The 10542-nt window shown below is 38.0% G+C and overlaps 1 long non-coding RNA gene across 1 annotated transcript; it reads right to left on the bottom strand.

The window, feature by feature from the left end:
- Positions 1-9289: 9289 nt before the first annotated feature.
- LOC111473301 lies at positions 9290-9726 on the bottom strand. Its single transcript, XR_002715632.1, has 2 exons — positions 9526-9726; positions 9290-9420 (listed from the first exon to the last, which is right to left on the bottom strand). It is a non-coding gene; the product is annotated as an uncharacterized LOC111473301 (long non-coding RNA).
- Positions 9727-10542: the final 816 nt, after the last annotated feature.

Here is a 10542-nt window from a genome sequence, read left to right as displayed (position 1 = left end):
ATTAAAATACAAATTGAGCAATATGGATGAGTATGTTATGCATGATGGAAGAAGTTACCAACATGCCCCTATGATAAAATATCGTATGAATGTCGTTTTCTATGCTTTCCATTGCGTAGGAAATTAGAATTGGTAAGAGCGACATGTGCTTTGCAAGCACTAGAGAATCTTGATGAGATTAGGACGCGATAGCGTGTGCAGAATCTTGATAAGGTCCATAGATTTCTAGTGGCCTAAATATGATAAGAATCAAGAATGTTCATTTGAAATTCAAGTAAACCTATGCAAGTTCACGACACTTAATTAGCACAGATCGAGCAAAATGAACTACGGATGGAAATCCAGAATACTGTTAACAAAATAGAAAAGAAAAATACAGGAAGAAAAACAAATAAAAAGGAGATATTGTAAGCCAAACGGTTAACTGAAAAGAATAGAATAGAATAGAATAGAAAAAAAAAAAAATACCATAAGAAAAAAAATGTTTCAATAAATTCCACCCACTTTGCATATCTATGATTCAGTTTGCTTTGACCCTTCACATACTTTAAGCTTTCATGATCAAAATGGATCACCAATTCTCTAGGCCATAAGTAGGGTTGCCACACATGCAATATATGAACTAAAGCAAATAATTCTTTACCATAGGTAGCATATTTTAATGTTGTTTATCATAGGTAGCATATTTTAATGTTGGTCCATTTAGTTTTTTACAAAAATATATTAAGTACTTTCCATCTTGAATTAAAACAACACTTATGCCCAAACCACATACATCACATTCAATTCTATAATTTTATCAAAGCTAGCCAAAACAAATGATGGTTTGCTTAATTTCTTCCTAAGAAAATTTGATGCATTCTCTTGCATTTCTCCCTATTTAAAAACAATATTCTTTTTCACTAAGTCATTCAATAGTTCAGTTATGGTTCTAAAATCATTTATAAATCTCTTATAGAGGTTAGCAAACTCGTGAAAACTCCAAAATTTACGTGCACTTTTTGGTATTGGCAAATCCATAATGAATTTAACTTTGTCTCTATCTAAAGCTACTCTTTTACCAACTATGAAGCCAATAGAGTGAACTATTTCCATGCAAAAACAACCCTTATTAAAATTAAATTTCTCTTTTTTATGTGTAATCAAAACTAATTTAACATGCTCCACATGATCAAGCAAAATCTTCAAATAAATTATAATATCATCAATATAAACAACAACATGTTTTCTCATATATTTTCTCAAAACATTATATATTAATCGCATGGGTGTACTAGGAGCATTAGTTAACCTAAAAGGCATAACAAGCCATTCATACAATCCAAACTTAATATTGAAAGTTGTTTTCCATTCATCTTCTACGTGCATTCTAATTTGATGATATCAAGATTTCAAGATAATTTTTATAACTAGACACGAATCATGCAATAAATCAAGCAAATCGTTTAACCTAGGAATAGGATGTCGATACTTTACCATGATTTTGTTGATGACTCTATTATCCATGCATATGCACCAAGTTTCATCTTTCTTTGGCACCAATAAGTCTCGTATAGAACATGGTCTCAAACTTTCCCGTACATAGCCCTTGTCCATGAGCTCCTCCACTTGCCTTCAAATTTCTTTTGTCTCGGTTGAATTGACTCGAAAAGTTAGCTTATAAGGAATAACAGTCCTTGGAATGAAGTCTATTTTATGTTCAGTACCTCTAATGAGAGGTATTTCTTTATCTTGAAACATTTCTTCAAATTCCAATAAAAGAGATTGAAAAATACCCGGCAAAGCCATGTTGTTATAGTTAGAGACCAAAAATCCTACATTGTACATAAGTACAAAAATCGATTTTTGTGACAACCTTCTCACCTCTACAACTGTATCCAAATAACTCTCTCTTCCTTTTTTCTTCAATTTCATCTCTTTTTTCATTCTTCTTTTTTTCTCTTTGATTTTTCTCTATTTTTTCACTCAACTCTTGTTTTTCTAACTCTTTTTCCTCATACTCTTTCTTTCTTTCCTCCAACTTTAATTGATCAGCAAATACATTTGCAAAACTCAAAGGTACAAAAATGGTTTTTCTACCATCTTTTACAAAAGAATACCTATTCAAATAGCTATCATACATATCCCTCTTATCAAATTGCCATCACAAAGAACTTCATCTTTATATTTTCCCAAAGTAAAAGATATTAAAGCTTGAGAAACTACCTTCATTGTTCCACTATCATTGAGTCATTGGAGCTTGTAAGGTTTAGGATGATCTTGGGTCGGAATTTGCAACCTTTTGATCAACATGGTACTTACAACATTGGTGCAACTTCCACTATCAATGACAAGACTACAAGCAGTCCCCTTGACTAAACACTGGGTGTGGAACAAGTTGTCTCTTTGATCATCAACATCCGTAACTTGAGTTTTAACAAGTCTTCTTGTAATAAGTGCCAAATGAATCCAATCTTCCAAATCCTCCTCATTCTTCTCGAATTCTTCAACTAGATCAATTATCTCCCCTCCATTTTCCTCGTCTTGGTTCATGATTGTACAAACAGTAGTAAAATATGTTTAGGGCCTCAGACACTCAACTCACTGATTTTACACTTAGGGACACTCTTGTTTATACACACAAAAGTAGGGTGTTTGGGAAAGTGACTAAATTATGATCAAGATAGGCTAATATATGGGTAAAACAATTCTGATAGTAGCAAGCTATTGAAGGCAATCAAGATAAGTTAATTATGAAATAACAACAAAATAAAACAAGTGAACAAAGAAATAAGCGACAAAGATATTTTTCGATATATTTGCACACTGAAAAAAAGAATTTCAAAGAGAATGGTCGTGAAGATCGAACACAACAATTCCAGATTTATATGCTTTAGGGAAAAATGAGAATTGAAATTTATTTGATCTTCAAATAAACGTGCAAATGATCTAATAATAAGAATTTATTAAGAGAAATATGATAAGGATTTTTTTTTTTTTAAGATCTAAATAGGATCTTTAAGAGGATGCTAAGAACAAAATAGAAAGATAATGAAGAACGATGGAAATGACAGTAAGAAAATAAATGACAGCTTTAAAGAAACGATAAATAATAACGGAAATTAAAGATAAAATCAATTCTAGAGTCAGCCACAAAGATGCAACCTACGCTCTGATACCAAATTGATAAGACAACCCTAATCCTCAGCTCAACGATTCAAGCTTTGGTTTTAGCCAAAATCCTTGAATCAAAGTAATTAACACCTCCTTATACAAAATTTGGATCAACCAAGAGATAAGGCTAGAATTAGATTACCTCTTACGATCGAATATCTAGAAGCAAGATTTGGAACCTTGTTCTAAATTGAGTCACTCCACAATCTAACTTGATCAAGGCTTGATTGAATGGCTCGGGTGCAATTCAACCACAAGAATTGCTTGAAACTTAGAAATGACAAATATGATGCTCGGATTTCTAAGGGAAAAGTCTTAATTTGAGATCTGAATTACATTCATCCATGAATTTGAATTTTACATAACATATTGTGGGTATTTATAGTCTCCCGACAAAAGACGTTTGTGGATGGGATTTATTTTCGATTTCCTTTAATCTCCACAAAACAATAAGTCAAATTGACCATTTGACTTTTACATAATTTATGAAATTAAACATAGATTTTTTAAACAAATGTTGATGTGCTTGAGTGGCTAATGCGATAGGTTTGAAATCAATTGAGCTTTTTGTGCGTTGGTGTTGTTGACATATTTTTTTGAATCTTCTTGGCAATAGGCTCATTTGGAACACCGTGATTCTTATCACTAGACCTTAAAAAGTCTCATGTACATCTTTGGACGTCTCGCACTTTGCGGCGTCACCTCTCTATCTTCCTATGGCTAGTAAGCTATAAAATGACCTCTCTCGGCCTCCTCACAATAACTCGCATGTAGCATAGGCATAATTATAGTTACCAGGTAACCAAGGACAAATATAATATTCACACGCTTTACATCATATCATAACCTACTAAACAGGGTTAGACTGAATACCTGGTCGCGGAGAAGCGTGTTGTCGAGTTGAGTCTGTAACGGAATCGAAAAAAAGGGGGTCGTCGGCAGAGCCAAAAACTGAGCTGAAATTTTCGCTCGCACACGACCCAGAAAGGGAAGCCGAAGGCTGGGTTGCCATAGAACTCGACCCCGACCTTCAACCACCCCGAAACGACCTGCAAAGAACGATAAAAGTGAAAAAAAATGAGAAGGAACAAAAAATTCCGACGAAACTCCGGCAAAGCCGAACCATATGAGATCAACGTCAAAACCTCCACTTTACCTCACAAAAGTAATCCCATAACCTTTTACACCCATCATGAGTAGATTTAGATGAATCATTTACGTTGAACACAATCGGAAAGGAAGACGGAACGTTGGACTTTCGAACTTCTCTAGATCTGGGAGTGTGAGGCCCTTACAAAAGAAATCTGTACCGAAAATGGGGTTAGAGTGAAGAAGAGACACGGGAACGGAGAAAAAAGGAGGAGAAAAGGACGTCGAGACGACGTTATCGAGGAGAGAGAAAGGTCGCCGAAAAAATATGCAGGCAGTCGAGCAAAGAGGACAAAGTCCGGCCCGAGGCTCGGATCCCGTAACCCAAACCGAAGCTAGTCCCCTCAGGTCAGCCCAAAGCTCATAAGCCTAGCTCGCCTACATTTTTCCTTCACCCGCGAACGACCTGTCACCTACGAATGACCCAACACCTGCGAATGGCCTGTCACCCGCGAACGGCCCATCACCCGCGAACAACCCATCACCCGTAAATGGCCCGTCACCCGCGTATGACCCAAAACCCGTGAGCAATCTGAAAACCCGCGCCTCGACCCGGACCCCCTGCACACGTGTCGCTCTCTGATTTTGCCACGTGGCACGTCTACAGCGCGACTCCCCTGGGCTCCGGCGGCTCAATCGGCTCGGTGATAATTTCTCGGCTCCGACGGCTTATTCAGCTTGGGAAACCTATTTCCAGCCCGTTTGTCACCGTTTCGACCCTCCCGGACTTAGTTTCGGCCCTATTTATGGTAAAATAGAACATTTTAAGTTAGTATTTCCCAAATTCAAGTTGGGAATTAATTATACTTGTGAAATACTAACGAAAGTTACGAATGAACCAATAGGAACCGATCACCAATGGAAGCGTAGAACGTTCACGAGGAGCTAGGAGCTTACGTTATATTCTAGGGAGTACTTCGGCTAAAGCCTACCAAGTAAGTGGCTCACCCATCGTAGCTCACGCATTATTTGCTGTATGTTGACACTTGCTCGTGGATTTGCACGTGTCATTAAATTGTATGCTAGTTTAATGTGCTTAAGTATTAAATCATGCGAACGTGAATGTATGCTATGTATGGCGCTTAGTTTGATGTGATATGTTAATGCATGTGACGATATGTGGTCCTTGAATGATTATGGCATGTTTGTATGGAATATGTAAATGTGAACCGCATAAATTGTATGACTTGAAACACGGTAAAATGTCTAGAATCATAACTCCGATAGAAATGTGTATGAAATGTGAATTGAAAATGAGAATGACATAAAGCATGGAACGTGACAGGGGGGTTATGGTCATTAAAGATAAATGTAGAAATAGGGGGACCTCATGCATTATGTGTGTTCATGCATCTAGGGGATACCCCCATCCCATCATGAGGGTACGGACGCATACATCCAATGGCAGGACAACGATCGTTATGCATTGCATAGCGCTGCCATGACGGTTCTAGTTTTAACGGATCCTAGCATAAGGGGCTCCTAGAGTATGCCCACTGGATAAGGACAGTGGCCCAGCGGTGTGCGAACTAGTAGGTGAGCCCATACTCGCACGTATGGGTTGTGTGTAGAGTATATGGTACACATCCACGATTACCCGTTAGGACTGCACCGTAGGAGAAATGAAACAAAACGATAGGTCCCATCATTTCATTGCATGTGATTGTTGCATAACTCGATAGGGGGTCACTTACTAAGTATTCTAGAAATACTCAAGCCTCATGCTACTTTACTTTTTCAGATAAGGGCAAGGCACCCATGTGACATCGACGGCGGCATCGTACACCTCAGGACCGTGGCACATGCATAGGGTAGTTGTTTTTCCATTTCATAGTCTAGGTTGAATTCGGTTTGCATCATTAGTATAGGTTAGTATAGGTTAATTTGTATTTGCGTAATAAACCATAGGGTAGAATAAAACATTCATTTTGGTTTTGTTCCTTTTCCTTTATCTCAATAATGTTTAATGTTCTTTTCCTTTCTTTCCCTTGTAATTCTCTTTCACGAGGTAATAAAAGGCGAGTGTAAGTTGCATTTATGTACATGGGCCATTTAATGTATATTCCGCATTTCAAGGTATAGTAATGACCTTAGATTAAATAAGTAAAATTTTAGGGTCGTTACAGAGTCACAGAGATGTACGACTCTCTATCCTAAAAATAAAGTCGACAGAATCTAAAACCTGACTGCTCTGATACCAATCTGTCACGACTCGATTTTCGAGGCTTCAATAAATCGAATCGTGACTAAAAAGAAGAAAGCGAAAACAAATGAAATTAAAAAGAAGATGAAATAAGAGATAAAAATTTGATAAAATTTAAAACAAGAAAAAGGAGTCAACGACACGAAAATTAAATACAAAACTAAAATCAAATATTTCGAACGAGAAATACAATTATGAAGAAAATACAAAAGAGCCTAAAAAAATGGACAATGGACTCTAAAAGACCGACAAGAGACTGACGCTCTGGAATGACACCCCTCTGTGACAGTGCAGCTCTCGAACACCTCCCCATATCGACTAGTACCAGAAAAAAAAGGGAGAAAGGGGTGAGTATAAAAATATACTCAGTAAGCAACCTACTTGTAAGCTCTTTTCGCATCCTTATCTTAGTAGGTATCCACGGTCTTATCTCTAGGTTCTAGTGAGTATGAATCACGCTACAACTCTCTTTTCTGTATCTTAGGAGGCTTGCCCATTTTATGCAATGAAATGATCAGCATCCTGAGGTGAGGCGCGACCTCATAAGTAAATCTTAAGGGATCGTATGGCTAGATCTGAATACGTGACTCTCTCTGAACATCATCAGTGGAGGTTAGCTGACAACCCTCACACGGGACCATACATCCACTAAATTCGGGTTGCGACCCCCTGTGTGTTGGTCACCTCCTGAGTCATCCTACGTGGCTCTACGTCCCCCCACTCAGGGACGGGTTTCTACGGCCCAGGGGTCTTGTTCAGAAGACCCTTTAGCTATCACCACTAGGTTTGGGCACCTGTCACACTGTTGGGTTTTATGTTCTAAAACTCATAGTTTGTAAACAAAGACATTTTCTATTTTCAATAAAGTTATTATTGATGTTTATTCAGTAAAGATTGTTATTGAATAAAGTGAACTTTACGTTCATTAATCTAAATCCAATAAACTAAGAATATGTAGAGACATAAAAGTGGATCAAGTTCAAGTATATAGTCAAAATGATCTATAGTATAAGGATAAGGCTGAGTACCTTATTCTAGGGACACTATGGATGCGACCCATTTTTGTATATGATATAAACAATGTGATCATTAAATTGTACATGTGAAGACATGTGAGTGGGGGCGTCCTATGCAATGAGTATTGCATAGGATCGGACCATGAAGAAAATCACTCTCTCTTTATAATGTCGTTTACTATTGAGACTGATTTTCTTTTCATTCGATAACCTAGGTAACTCGATCTTAATCCTGAGCTAACCATGAACTCCTGTTCATTCAGAATTATCCTTAGATTTGCACGGGTGAGAGTGACTCGAGTTCGCCGACTCAATAGGCCTCCCATTTCAGGGGTAAGACTGGGTGAATAGCTGGAGACGTGGGGTGCAAGATGGAATTCGCTCTTACCCACTTTTAGGGATAGAAGAGAGGTAGTTTCCTTAAGTACTGACTTCAGGTCTTGAACAAGGGGCCCCGCCCACTCATTGGCCTGAGAGGGATTTGGTTTACTAGTTGGACCACAAACCAATAGTTCATAAGAGAATCAGTGGGACATAAGGAACAAGAAGTAACTTCAGGAGTAAAACGACTAATTGACTCAGCTCTAGTTACGAACAACCTGTGAAGGATCGACTTGCTAATCATGGTTATATCAATTGGACAAAAATATATCTATAGTGAGGGGAGTGCAACTACTAGGCTATAGTGGAGTGTCCTAATAGTTAACGAATGTTGGTTAACAATATTAATGAGTTTAACCAGTTAATCTTGGATCGTTGGAGCCCATGATCTATAGGGTCATTAGGTCCCTCTGCTAACTCATATCAGACTAAACCATAGGAGTTAACACGGAGCAGTTCATGCAATATTAACAAACATGCTCAACTGGAAGATAATGTCCATCTTTACCTGGAGCGCAGATTTCACGAGTTTTCCATCCTCCTCATGCATACATACTTTATCAGAATCTTAATCACAATAGATTTAATAAACATTTCATATCTAGCTTTCCTTAATCATTTCATTTTCCCAGCTTCCATACTAATATGTTAGGTCTTGCTAGCTAAGTTTATGGGTGGTAGCATGCATGCTTGTTTCTAGCAGTTCCTACAAGTACTACTCATGGGAATCCAAAGGACTACTTACTTGGTTGACGCGTGCCTTCCCAAGCTAGAATTTATTTGCCGGAAAAGGTCCCAAAAAGTTTAGAATTTTCTTGATAGGTTCTAATTCACATAAAAATAGGATCAGAGTTGAAATCGGGGCGAAAAACAAGAAAACAGAGGCCAAGCGAGTGAGAGAATGGAGCCCCATGCATCGTGCATGCGCCAGTAGGTCCCCACACGTGTCGGCACACGCCCACATGCGCAGCCTCCACGTGCGCGCAATGCCGCGTTTCGAACCCTAGCGGTCGCGGACTTACCTTCAAATTTTCTAAGCGCGACACGTGGCGCACAGTGTTTGACGAGAAACGTCGGGTTGGACCGCAGGTTTCCAGACTGGTTTGGCGAGTGTACGAGTCGACTCGACTCAGCGCACCAGTGGAACGCTGCCACGTGACACACGTCGGCTCCACCGCACTCTTCCGTTCGCTGGTCGACGCGTGGCGGTCTCTTTCTCTCTCCTGCGTGTGTTTCAAATTTCCAGATGTGAGCGTTTTTGCGTTTTCGATCTATTTTCTTTGAATTTTCTTATCTTTCAGTCTGTAATCCATATCAACAAAGTTTCTTCATGAAAATTGTAGATCTCATATTTTACTTCTACAATATATTTTTTCTTTATTTTTTCCTTGAACACAGGATGAGTTAAGGTCGTCCAAAGATATGGAAAAACTCACATTTTCTACTTTCGATCGATTTACCCGAAGTCCGACTAAACAACGATTTTCGTCTGATTCTCGTCCAGGAACTTCAAGAAACCTGTGTGAATCTTATTTTAGTTACCTACCTTAAAAACTCTAGATCTAACCCTCAAGAAACTCCTCAAATCTAGATAAAATCGAAACAAGAAGATCGGAAACTTACTTTGTCCGTTATCAGATATTCTTGCCGGAATGAGGGAATCCACCACCCAAACTCCTTTTCCAGCACTGAGAGAAGTATTGCTTCGAAGTTTCTTGCCTTGGATTCGATCTCCAATGGCGGTTTGTCTTCTCTGTTCTTCCTCTCTCCCAAACCCTAACTTCTTCTCCTTTCTCCTTTCTCTCTCTCGCTTGTTTTGTTCTTTTCTTTATCTTTCTTCTTGGAGCCCAAACAACTAGACCCCTTAGGTAAGATAGGCCAAAATTACGAGCACTCATGGTTTATTCAATTCTGCCAGAATGCTCATAAAATTCATTACCTATTTTGGTTCATCATGAGCATTCTGGCAGTGAGGTTTTAAAATTCATTAGAAAATGTATATGCATAAAGTATGTCATATAGATTTAAAATCCCACCATATGCTAAGCATGTTTCATGCATTCCAAGTATGTTATAAGTGTTATTATGTATAGTATGCATGTTGAGAGTTCCATGAGTGATAGATATAAATTGTTATATTATTGCATGGAATGGATGATTATATAATTGTTATATAAAGCATGTTAGATGCATGTTATAGGTTATTTTCAACGTCATAAAATGAGATAGACGTTAAAGTCTATAATAAAGATAAGTGCATGCTCACTTAGGTTAAGAACCAAGCACAATCAATTTTAATAGTTAAAATAGATCCATGTCTTATAAAATTGCTATTACAAGAAAGCTCACCTGGCACAATCTTGTCTAAGACTGGAGGTACTTAAGTTGACGGTTTACGAAACACCTACTACCTGGAGATCGGACCAGTACTTGACCTTAGTTAGCCAAGTTTTATGAGCATGCTTCAGTGATATAAGTTTTAGAAAAAAAACCTAGACTTAATTATATTTAATTAGCTGGAATATACCTAAGTAATGAGTATACCCAACCATCTAAAATACTTAGTGGGAGGAAAAAGGTATATGAGATACATCGTTTTCATTTTACGCTCTCTAAAAAATTCACACCGTGAGATTCATG

The sequence above is a fragment of the Cucurbita maxima genome, unplaced genomic scaffold (genome assembly GCF_002738345.1).
Source record: "Cucurbita maxima cultivar Rimu unplaced genomic scaffold, Cmax_1.0 Cma_Scf00114, whole genome shotgun sequence".
In the NCBI taxonomy this organism is placed as follows: Eukaryota; Viridiplantae; Streptophyta; class Magnoliopsida; order Cucurbitales; family Cucurbitaceae; genus Cucurbita; species Cucurbita maxima.
This window is presented reverse-complemented; position numbering and strand designations above follow the sequence as displayed.